Raw genomic sequence first — 13,821 nt, 5'->3', positions numbered from 1 at the left:
TAAAAAATGTATTTATAGGTATATTTAATTATGGTTTGTAAGTTATGATTGAATGATTGGTATATAAATAAACTTGAGTACCTAACGATTTTCAATATTTTTGCATTTTTTTTTTCTGACGCAAAAACCTATTTTAATATAGATATAGATACCTGAATTGAATAAAATAAAGTTATATTTTGTACCTATGTTATATGATAAGCTATAAATTAATCAGACACAACAATAATTACAATAATTAAAAGTAGTTTAATCGTTAAATTTATTAGTATGGTAGATAATATATTTTTGGTTAAATTAATTGGAAGAATTACTTGAATTATTAATAGCACCTACTATAAGTATATTTAAATATTAATATAGTAATAAACTATATATTTTTTTTTTTGTATAGGTTATTATTTTGTTTTGAATTTTATTGGTTTAGACATAACATAAAAATGTTTGGACGCTGATTGCAAATAATTATTTATATTCCTGGCATTATTTATTTTTCCATTTTTTTTTTTTTTTATAAATAATAAATATACAGTTTTAATTAATATTATAAAATATATTCATCACAATGTTGTATTTTTTATTTTTATTATTATTTAAGCCACGGCAGCAACTTGACCATTAGCTTAAAATAGTTGACTATTATATTACTTTTTATAGTGGTATTAATCATATTATAATTCACTATTATTGCTATTAATTGATAGTTTTTTTTTTATTATTATTATTATTGTGTTTTATCAAAGTAACTTTTTTTATTATTACTATTTAATCAGTATCAATTGAAAATTTGATATTGGCATAAAGTAGTTGTATAATATTAATAAATATATTATTATAGGTAATGTTTATTATTTATTTTTTTTAAATTTATAAAATATGCTGATGAAATAAACGGTTTCCAATCGTTATATTGATTGATATTGTATTACATTTTTTTTTTTTAAATCTAAATCTACTAAAAAAAAAATATTTAGAATATTTTTTGTGAAATATTCCGAATACATACTTGGGAATATTTTTATCATAAAGTATTTTACCTAGATCTGTTAATTTATGACCTACATTATTTTAATTCATTTAAAAACAATTTTTATTGTAATATAAATAAATAAGATCAGAAATAGAAACAAAATTAATACTAAAAATGTCTTCTTAATTGTCACTAGTACAAAAATATTTTGTTGTAATATTTATAACAGTCATAAATATATGAGTGTCTACTGAGAAATAAATATGATTAGTTTATATACTATCCTTAGATATTGAATTGATATATCAATACAGTTGCAATAGTAATTATCGTTTGTCTCTTGAAAATGATATCATTTAAAAAATAAATTCTCTTTCATTGAGATAAGTAAACAATATAAGTCATAGGCAGTGCTGGGTTAACAAATTTGTCGCATTGGGGCAGATTTTAAAATTCCGCCATTCAACCTTCCTCTCCACAAACCAAAATATATATTTGTATATGTACCTATATATTTTACTTATGTATACTCAATAAGTAACAACATATAGACACAAAAAAAAAAAAAAAACACATATAGAAATTAAGGCAACACTTAAAGAAAAAAAGTTAACAAGCTTTCTATCGTGGCCAAGTCACACGACCACTAGGTATAGAAGAACTCCTTTATTGGTTTTTGTCTTCTCTCTTATATATATTTAGCTTAACCTAATTACACATATTGCTTACACGCTAATTTGTAAATTTGCAATGCCCTCATATTTTACATTATAATCATCATCTAGTGTGATATATTTTCGTAAACTAATGACAGTGTGAAAATAATACATGCTAATTTGAACATAGTATAAAAAATGTTTTACATTTATCTTTTTATACACTAAAATGTTATGATAAGCTTTTTTTCTATTGCAACATGAATACACGTTTATTTTAGTTATTTTAATATTTCATTTGACATGAATCTAAATTGCCTAATACTACAGTATGTATTATATAATTTATGACGATTAATAAATAAAAAATAAAAAAAATATATAAATAGTTTTGATGCTTCAAAAAAACTGTCAATAAATAATTTTTCATCTTCTGAAAAATATTTCATTATTCTTCGAAATTATATAATCTCATTCTCAAGGTCCGGTTCTAAATCTTCACTATAAATATTTAATAATTACTTTGATTTTTCTTGTAAAATATCATCGTCAATCCCTTCCACATTTTAAAAAAAATCAAACAAATAATTAATTTCAATATATGCATTTTAATGCAATTTCCTCTAATATTGATTGAAATTAAAATATTACGCACTTTTGTTTTTCAATCAATCGTGATTCGTGAATCGAACTCGACAACGACGACAACTATGACCACGAGACTCGAGAGAGAGAGTTACGAGTATAACAAAAACAATTGCTTGGTAGTGTGTAAATAAATTATTTGAAACTATTAATATCAAATTTAATCATAGATAATAAAGAATTCTTTATTATCTATGAATTTAATAATCTGATGGTTATAAATTATAATACACACATAGAGATATATAAGAAATACAACAAACACAATTGTATTTCAGTGTAACGAAAATAAAAATGCGTGGGTCCGACCGCATTAATAATAATATGGTTTTACCGTTAATACGCTGAACATCCACTGACAAAATAACTCAGCGGTTTAATAAAATATAATATTACAATTATAATTTGATAAAATTGTCATTAATATTTTTCAATAATAAATTAATAATTTTTCCTAAAAACTAGTATATACATTAGAAAATTTCAAAACTTTTGTTTACACCGTAAAAAAATTGCCCTCCCTAAAATTGTGCTGCCCGTGATAGCTACCCCCTTTGCCCTCTCCCTTAACCAGGAACAGGTCGTAGGTATGTGCAAAAATACAAAATTCTATTTGACTTCTGGGAAGTATTTATCTACAACAAATATGAAGGTCAGCTCCAAGTCATGAATTTATTTAACAATGGTTTTCGGACAATGCTTGAATATTGTGCAGTAACTTATACATTTCCCTTTACGAATTCAATTTTTTCAACCTTGTGTACAAATGGTACTTGAAAAAAATGTATTATACGGAGTAGGAAATGACATAAATATAATAGAATCAATATTTACAAGAATCGTTATAACGATTAATATTATATATAATATAGGTATATATTATGTAAGTATGAATATTTTTTAAAATAAATAATTTGATGTTTATCATAATTTTTGTTTATTTTTAAGAAATTAATTTTGTTTTCTTTTAAATTTCAATTGCATTTAGTAGTACTAACTTTTAATTCAAATATCTATAACAAGATTGGATGGAAAAATACGAATTGTTATTTTGGTTAATCTCAGCATAGTACATCTCACCCAATAACTTAATAAGTATATATACATTTTTTTTTTGTATAGAATACATCAATTCTATAAATAATTTTTTTTTTTTTTTTTGTTGCATTCTGATAAAAAAAAACAGCACAGCATCAAGACCAACTAACTTCTTCTACATTTTAAAAATTGTTGATGATCAGTGATCACATTAATAGTTAATCTTAATTGAATGTTTAAATAATTAGGTTAAGTTATTGGTACATACCATAAATAGGGCTACGGAGTTTTTATTAACCTAAATTGGCAAATTAAATTTTTTTTTACTATGAGTGTCATTTTCATGCAATATTAAAAGTTTTTTATAATATAAAAAATTAATTAAAAATTAACATAATTTCAAAAATAATTCTAAAAATGAATAATTTTTTAAAACATCCATAGCCCTAAAAATATGTTGTACCCTAGAGTAGATAATATAAAGTATATTCAATGTTTTGAGTTTATATTTGCCTTAGAAATGCTAGATCCCATCCTTTCTTTAATATTGAAAACCAGTTCATATTTACAATCACCTGATATAAATTTGTTAACGGCAATGCATCTTGTTGAAGCTTTAAAAAAATTACTTGATTGAATGAAACAACAATTCATAGTTTGATAATTTATACAAAAATTCTGTCAAATTTTGTGATGATAATAAAATTGATATTTTAGTTATGAGACACAGAAGAATTTCTACAAAAATAGATAGCTCAAGTCACACACACACACAACATATATTTAATACGAAAGAAGATGAAATGAGAAAAGTTTATTATACTACTTTAGACAATATGATTGTTGCTTTAAATATCAGGTTTAATCAAGAAACAAACAAGTTAACAAATTGTCTCCTGTTATAAAGATAGCTTTTGAACCAAGATATACTAACTTTATCAATTCCGAAAGAGGGTATGATTTGGAGCAAAATTTCGTGATTAACCGTATCGAATGCTTTGGCTAAGTCCAAGAACACAGCTAAGATCTTGTTACTGCTGTCTAGTTCGTTATAAATAAATTCAGTTGTGCTAAATAAGGCATTTTCCGTACCTATACCAGGTCTAAAACCAAATTGGTTTTTTTATAGAAGTTTGTGGTTTTCTAGAAATTATATGAGTCTTTTTTTAATTATTTTCTTAAATATTTTAGCAAAATTGCTCAATAAGGAGATTGGTCTATAATTATTAACTTGTTTCTTATCTCCTCCTTAAAAATTGGTTTAATCACAGCTAATTTTAGTAAATCCGGAAAAATACCTTGCTGTATGCTCAGGTTATAGATGTACACTAAAGGATTTTTAATAAAGTCAATTACATATTTTAATAATTTCATCATTATCCTGTCATAGCCTGGAGCTGTATCGTCCTTACCACTATTGACTAAGTTAATAACATCTTCAGTTTCAATTTCTATACAAAATAGATTATTAAACGACAAACTCTTGTAATTTTTTGGAGGATACTTTTCATAATCAAAATTAGAACTTTCATCTAACTTTTTTCCAACACTAATAAAATATTGATTGTAGATATTAGACATCCCTTTTGAATCCTCATTAACATTATATGTTCTGTCATTATTAACTATCGTTCTAATAGTTTCCTTGTTTATTGTTTTATTATCTGTGATTTCATTAACATGTTGCCAAGTTAGTTTTGGATTATTTGAAACACTTATAAATTTATTTTCATAAAATTTCACTTTGACTGCTCTTAGAATACTAGTATAGTTGTTTTTATATTTTTTGTAGATTTGGGTTAGTTTTTTATTATTAGGGTTTTTTTTACATTTTAAAAATAAGTACTGTTTAGTCCGAGTGGAGCACAACAAACCAGCTGTCATCCAATCTTTTAGTTTTATATTTTTAGCGGTTAATTTTTTAGGAATTATTTTATGAAACGCAGTATATGAATCATTTGCTTTTTTACTTGAATACACTTCAGTCCATTGTTGTTCACTGAGTACATTTTTAAATTTATCATCGTCTATTAAATAAATATACCTATTAGGTTTTTGTTGTCGATAAAGAGTAAGCTGGTATGGAAACACAGGTTGAAAAATGATCAGTAATATCCGATTGCAGAACACCTGCATTTACTAATCTAATTAATTGTTCGTTATTGCAAACAGAAATATGATTAAATATGAACGACTGATTTTATCCATTAGATAACCTAGTACACACATTTATAAATGACGCAAAACCGTGTTCAGACAATAAGTCGAGATAAGTATTACTTAGTAAATTATCCCCAATTATATTAATGTTCATATTCCCAATAAGAATGGAGTATTTATCAATTTTTTGTTTTCCCGTAAAATTATTTTTAGTGTCATTAAAGTTACTAACATCTGTGGAGGGCGATCTATATATACAAAAAATGTCAAGTTGCTTAGTAAGAAAGTTTAGTAATATTAGCTTCAATAAAGTTATATTCAAAAAAGTCCACGTCTATATTATTTTTAACAAAAACAATAATACCATAGTTTTGGTTTCTTTTTATCGTAGAGGAGTATAAGTTATACCCATCAATTACATAGTTACAATGACATGAATCATGCCAAGTTTCGGTTAAAATAATAACATCGATTTTATTTTTATTTTTATCATTTTCTAAAAAAAGAGTGAGTTCATCAAATTTTTTTTTACACTCCTGATATTAAAACATAAAATATTCACAATGTTCGGCTGATAATTTAAAATATTATTTACAACTAGATATTCAGTAATATTCAGTAAAAGACTCATAATAATTTGTTTTATAACTAAGGTATCTATTTATATTTAGGCAATTTTCTATTGGAATTATGATACAATATTATATTAACTCAATTATTCTAATTTTAGTAGAGACTGGTTGTCATAAATTATTAGTACTTTAGTTTGATCACTTTTTTTTAATAAAGATTTTCGAGTCCTAAGCCATGCATATTTGTAAACTTTATCACGGTCATAAGCTCTAGTTTTATAAAATACATTTTTATTATAGTTAGTTAGTTAGTTAATTTTTATCGTTAATATATTTTATCATCCTTCCAATTTGTGTTAACAGATTTACCTTTAAATTTTATTTTTTTGATATTTTGGATCAAAGTTTTCTTATTTTGAGATGACATCAGTTCAGCTACTATTTTTCTAGGTCTATTTATATCATTCGAGTTGATCCGGAAAGCTTTTGACACCGATACATTTTCGATTTCAACAGGTGCAGCGATTGATACGACAGTTTTCACACAATCTTCATTATTGGAATCTGGGACACCCACAATTTCAACAAAATTTTCTATGACCTTTTTCTCGAAAACATTCATTCTTTTATCCAACGAAGCAATTTTTTTTTTAGTTTGCAATTTTCCGTTTTCAAAATTTCGTTTTCACTTTTGATGTAATTTATTGTAGTAATCAGTTCTTGCAGTTACTTACTAAAATTGTCAAATTTATCACTCATGAAATTGACTGATTCAATTAGGTTTTTGATTGTATCATCCTGTGATTTTTGTGTATCAAACCGTCCTTTAATTGTATTATTATTCGGAGTCTGTTTTTTAACGGGTTGCTTTTATGATTTACAACTATTACATTGCAAGTTTTCTTGGCAATTTTTGTCATTGATCGAAAAGCAGACTCTCTTAAAGTTGCAAAACCGAAGTTTATCATCGCTTTACATTTGGTGCAATTTAGGTTATCACCTTCGATAATATCGTCATAAAAGGTATTGCACAACATTATATCGTTTAAATCATCTAATCTAGAGCGCACGATTTAAGTAAAAACAGATAAGCGAGCAAACTGTATACACAAATAACGTCTGCATTGGTCAAACACCAAACGATTACTGTTTCTATACCATATATTAGGGTCGGCCAAACGGTGGATCGCGATCGACCGGTCGATCACGGACGATTTCAGAGTCGATCATGTTAGAATTTATTTTTAGGCCACATGCACAAAAATTAATCGTGGTGATCATGAACAAATTGCCGATAAGTTTTACCTGTTAAGTTTTTATCTTTTATTCTGGTTTATAAAAAAAATTTCCAAGAAAATCGATCTTCAAAGATGAAGTATATTTTCAGTAGATCGTGGCCGAAAAAAGTTTGGCCACCTCTGCCATATATCATATCCAAATGCTAGCGGAGTGAGATCCTTCTCAGTTTTGAACTACCAGAGAACATAATTATCTAATGAAAATATGTAATCGTAAGCTCTAATGTATATTGAAAATATTGTTCCAAAAAGTATAAATTGGAACGATATAATTAAAGATTTTGCTGCACAGAAAGCTTAAAAATAGCTGTACATTTCTTATATTGAATAAATTTGTATTGAAATGTTTAGATTTAGTACCTACTAAAGTCTATAAATTTAAAAACTACCGATGTTTCAATATGTTTATAAATATATATTAATTAAACGATTTTAACTATGTTGTTACTTATTGAGTATACATAAGTAAAATATATAGGTACATATACAAATATATATTTTGGTTTGTAGAGAGGGGGGTTGAATGGCGGAATTTTAAAATCTGCCCCAATGCGGCAAATTTGTTAATCCAGCACTGCCTATGACTTATATTGTTTACTTATATCAATGAAAGATAATTTATTTTTTACATACTTTTATTAACACTTTTACGTCTTAATAAAAGTATATAAAAAATAAATTCACTCTCATTGATATAAGTAAACAATATAAGTCATATGCAGTGCTGGGTTAACACTTTTACGTCTTTAATGCGTACTGTGGTTAAAATTCAAAAAAATTATACAGAAGTACATTTTAATCATCTAGTCGTTGTACCAAGGGCGTATTTAAGTTGAGTCCATAGAGGAGGCGAAACTAATTTTTCTTCAATACAAACTTAAAAATAATTTACAGTTAATTACAAGGGCGTATCCAAGGGGGCGTTTCCGGGTCCGGACCCCCCATTGAAATGTCTACATACTCAATGGTTTAATAGTGTATTTTAATTTCCCACTATCTTCAATGGTATTGGGACAAAATATCCAATCAAAAAAAAAAAATTATAAAACTCTGTAGTTATTATTAATACCAGGATAATTTTTTTTATTTAAATACATTATTGTTCATTTTTAAATCACATTTTAATAAAATTTAACATTAATAATACTTTATAATACTTAATAATAATAATAAAAATAATATGTTGTGTTATATAATAATCATACGAGTATCTTTAGTTTTATATAGTGCGTTACACTACATCATGTAATGGTTTTAAATAGTATTTAAATAAATATAGTTAGTTCAAGTTAATTATTTATGATTAATGATTATATAGGACAAAATTTATTTATAAAATATCTGTTTAAAAAGAGGTATGTAATAAATTATTGTATTATATTTGCTATTGCACTTAAAAATATATCTAATTCTTTTTTACATATTTTGCTTTTTTTCGTGTTGGATCCAATGTCTCCAACTCTCTTCGTGCAATTTTCGTTTTGTTGGTGGCTATCTCTATGCGCATTTTTTTTATTAGTGTCCAAATACTTGGATGGTGGAGGATATATCTAAGTACTTACTAAATTTGAAAACCTATGATTCTATCCTTCACATTGATTATTTGTTCGGTTATCATCGTGCATAGTTGTTTCCATAACATTCCATACCGATGGCGAATAGAAAGCAGCAACTTTACGTTGTTTACGTCTATTCGTTTACTACTTCCAATGTACGTATTTTCAAAATATGTAACCAGTTCTTTGGCTTTTTCTGGCTAGTTATCTTTTAAATAAAATAATCCTGAATAAAAATAAAAATATATAAGTAAAATAGTACAAATAATTATTTTATAATTATATGCATAATAATTATCTTTTTCAATATCGTTGACAGGGAGATACGCAATCCCATCTAAAATTACATAAAATGTACTAAACATCTCATATTCTGTGTAATATGTTTCCAATTCCAATTTTTCCCCTTGCTGTTGTGTACTTTTACATAAATGATAAAAGCAGCACTGTATTTGAATATCATCTCCGAATGTCAATTTTATCACATTTATAACGGCTTTTTCAAAATCACAATTTATAGTATTTGGATTAGGATACATTTCTAGATCTTTAAATTTTTCCGTAATAACAATTAACATCTTTTCATACGTTGTTTGTGTTTTTTTTCTTATAAAATATATATAGCCGTAATGAAAACATTATTTATTTCTACTCTTATCACATAAATTTGTTGAAATATGTTGGGTGCGAGGGAAAAATTACTATCCATATACCATGAAGATGATTTTGTTAAATATCGAAGACCGTTATCGGTGGCAAATATAACAATTCGTTCTTCTGCCATTACACCATTGTCGTATAACAAAAATCTTGTTAAATTTTTATCACTAAGAGTACACCACTCGAAATCAACTTCGAATACTAAATCAACTATATTGATTGGACTCACAGGATTATTTTAAGATTTTTGTCGACATAATCTTCGTTTTACAATTTCTTCTGGCGGTATTCGTGCTTGAACTTCTCGGGATAAATTTGCAACTTCTCTGGCAAATACTTCAGCTGGTTTTATTTCATTCGTCTTAATAGTTTTTAGCATAATATCTAAACATTTTGTGACATCTACATCATTCTGATTACTTTTACATACCATTAAATACTGTCTTGCTATACGTGGGTTACTGTAATCTAATGTGATTTGACAAATAACCGGACATTTTAAGTTATTTGATTTCACACATCGCCATGATATTATTTTTTTTCCTTTATATTTTATAACTTACGTATAGCCAATTGAAAATGCCTTCAATCCCCCTTTATTTAAATTAATTAATTCCATTATATAAAATTAATTAAACAAAATATTAACTATAAATATGACTTAACAAATATTATAACAAGCTAAATATTATAAAAGTCACACTGACACACTGCACAAAATAATTCTATTATAATCACCGGTAAACTGCAATAATTAAAATCAATACTTCGATTCTACACCGATGTGACAGCAGATATTTGTAGATACAATTGTCGGCTTGTTAGCTTGGACTAATTTATAATATCTACTACGATATAGATTACAGATATGATATAGGTTATTGCATTATACTAAAGCCTCGTTTTTATATAGATATTATATCATTTAACGTTCATTATAAAATTTTAAATAATGTTAATTTTGATTTAAAAATTAACAATGTATCTAATTAAAAAAAAAATAAAAAAATAAAAAAATTATGTACAGATATACTATATTTTTATTATTTTTTTTTTTTGATTGGATATTTTCTCCTAGATTCATCTTCAATATAAAAAGTTTATAGATTATATAATATACCTATAGTGTATAAACCATGTTTAATTTATACTGCTTTTTTAATATTATTTATTATTGCTAATTAAATAATGTATTTTTTTATAAGATTTTATACCAAATAAAATTTGATTTCAAATTATAGTATCTACCTATTATAGTAAACCTTAATGCAGAATTTATGTGATGTGTGTATATAACTATAGTTATTGACAGTAATTTGTTGGTATTGAATTAAACTATAATTATAATTAGAAAACAGATAAAATAAAAATGTTGAACCCCCCTCTGAAAAATTCCTGTATACGCCCCTGTTTCATTATCTATAGCTCATGTTTTTGATGCTCATTAGAGTAAATAAATAAAAATACAAGTACCAAATTGAATTAAATATGTATTTAATAAATATATTTAAAACCTACTGCATATAAAATGAGTATTAATAATAACAACACAAATAGTTCTTTTATTAAAATTGTACCTTCAGTCTGAATCCTGTATAAAAAAAACAACAAATAATCATAGTATTAATAGTACCTATTAATTATTTTTTAAAAACTTTAAAAAACAATTAAGATAGATAACTTAATTTAACAAATATTTAAGTAGAAAACAAAAGGTTGGTAAGTAGTCAAATAATTAATTCCAAATTTCTTTTTTTCATTTTGGAAAATTTGTTGATTGTTTCATCAATGGATACAATAATATTTTTATGCATATGCAGAATAGCCTATTAGTAACATGTTGTAATAGGCTAAACTTGGCCTATTATTGATCTTAACCATGTTTTCAATTTACAAAAATATATTTAAAAATTTCGTGCAGGTATGGCCAATAACATTTTTCATTAGGAAAATTGAAATTTTTATTTAGGATACGAAGACAAAGAGTGACTTATATACTTATATACACTACCACGAGAACGTAAGTACGTAGTAATTGTAGCTACTACAGTAATTATAGTTAGTAAATAATATACTCACTCTCTTTAAAAAATAAAAGGTATATAACATAAAATACAACTAATACTAAACAGGTACTTATAGCTATGGATATTAGATAATAAATATTATTGGTTAGTTTTTGTCACAGACATATACATATATAATATTTTATGTGAAAATATTTATTATTTAGTTCTGTTTTATTTAATCATTCTTTTTAATTTTTAGTAATTATTTTTAATGATTCAAGCATAAATTTAAAACGGAGCTGGATTTTACCGATCTAGCCAGAGTGGTCATTGCCGTAAACACGCCTAAGAGAATATAGAAACAAATATTGTCAGTTATTATGATTATTATTTGAGTTAGAGGCTTCTAGCTCTATAAAATACACAAATATGTATGCATTTGTGCACAAAAAAAAAACTAAATACCTATGCACAACAAAAAGTACCAGATATTATGTTATAAAAAATAACGCGGGTAAAATTATTAAGGACTTACACAAGTATAGCTCTAATAAATACAAAAATATACAATATGCATAAATAAAACAAAAAATGACTAACTAGTAAATATGTGGTAAAAAATTGTTACTTTAAATTACTTTAAATTATCTGATAAATATTTTGGTTATGGTTGTAAATATCTATAACCGTAGCAATATCTGTGGAAGATAATACAACTATTCGTTCCACAACCAAAAATGTTATGATATATGAAGATAAACAAAAATTGATACCCGTGATCAAATTGACATATTATTGAATTTATTATCATATGATGATGATAGACTAGTAATTTATATTCTTAATTATTTATACATTACATTTTTTAAATAAATCAATGTATTATATTGAAAAAAAATACGAGCCATGGGAGGAAGAATACCCCCTCCCCCTCAAATACGTCCTTGCGCTGTACGTAAGATTATATGGCATACAATTTTCGCTTACCATTGTTATCTATTTAATAGTAAACAGCTAAAATTATTGTCTACACGATTTTAATTTAAATATTCGGTATCAATTGCAATCTTTTAATTTGGTAATTATATCAATATTATATAATATAAATAAAACAATTTAAACAATGAAATGTTGTATATTATAGATATTTTATTTGTATTTATTTCAATACAAATTTTAAGTACTAATATATTATTAACGTAAGTATAAATATTTTACTAAATATTAAGTTATAATCATTAATAATTATAAAAAACATATTTTAACTTGTTGATATGAATATTTTGAATGTAGAATATTTGACATGTGCGAAAATGAACATAAAAAATAACGAATTGTTGATAATTTTTATTGTTTGAGTTGACCTAAGAATAAATTGGTTACACAATATTATTAATATTTAATAATTACTGTGCAAACAACTATTTTAATAAAATTACACAAATAATTTAATATGCGATATAAAGAAGGATGAGTGTCTTTTGATTTTCTTATAAATTTTCCTAAGCTTAAGTTAAAGATGGAAAAATAAAACTAAGAAAATATTGAGTTTCTTCGGGCTAAGTTTTTTTTGTAAACTTGCATTTTTTATTGTGATAACATTTCTGCAATGACTTAAATTTAATTATTTTATTATAACTCAATATAATATAACCTAACCCATCTGTGTTTCTTTTTTTATAAGAATTCAAAAAAGTAGTCAAATTGTTATTCTCCCAAATATTTTTAATTTATTTTTATTACATTTTATATGTTTTACAACCTATTATTTTAGAATTCTTGGTGTTAAAAATTATGTACTTTTATACAAGTGCTATTCAAAATATCGTTTAAATACAAGTTGTGTATCTTCAAAGAAATTTTATTTTATATAATTTATTTTGAAATAATATGCTATTTTTTGTAAAAGCCCTAAAGTATTAAAAAAAATATTATAACATACTTGAAAACTATTAAAACATACTTTTAATATTTTAAGCACCACAACAAAATAATCTATTAATTTGGTTATTTTTAATGTATAACATAAGTATGCTGCAATAAATATTATGATACCAACATGTGGTATAAAATTAATAATGGCGACTGGGTTAAAATTATAGTGATATGAAAATTAAACTACTACAATTTCTTGTTATTCTATCATATTGCACTTTTTAATTATTGATTTAGTTACCCACTTTGCAATATTAACGTGAATAGAATACGTATCCTCAGAGGCGTATTTACTTGTTTCCCGTGTGTAGGCTTGTGGAAT

Source organism: Sipha flava, unplaced genomic scaffold (assembly GCF_003268045.1).
Source record: "Sipha flava isolate LNK unplaced genomic scaffold, YSA_version1 282_pilon_pilon, whole genome shotgun sequence".
In the NCBI taxonomy this organism is placed as follows: Eukaryota; Metazoa; Arthropoda; class Insecta; order Hemiptera; family Aphididae; genus Sipha; species Sipha flava.
The sequence above is the reverse complement of the archived record's forward strand: the minus strand, read 5'-3'. Positions refer to the sequence as shown.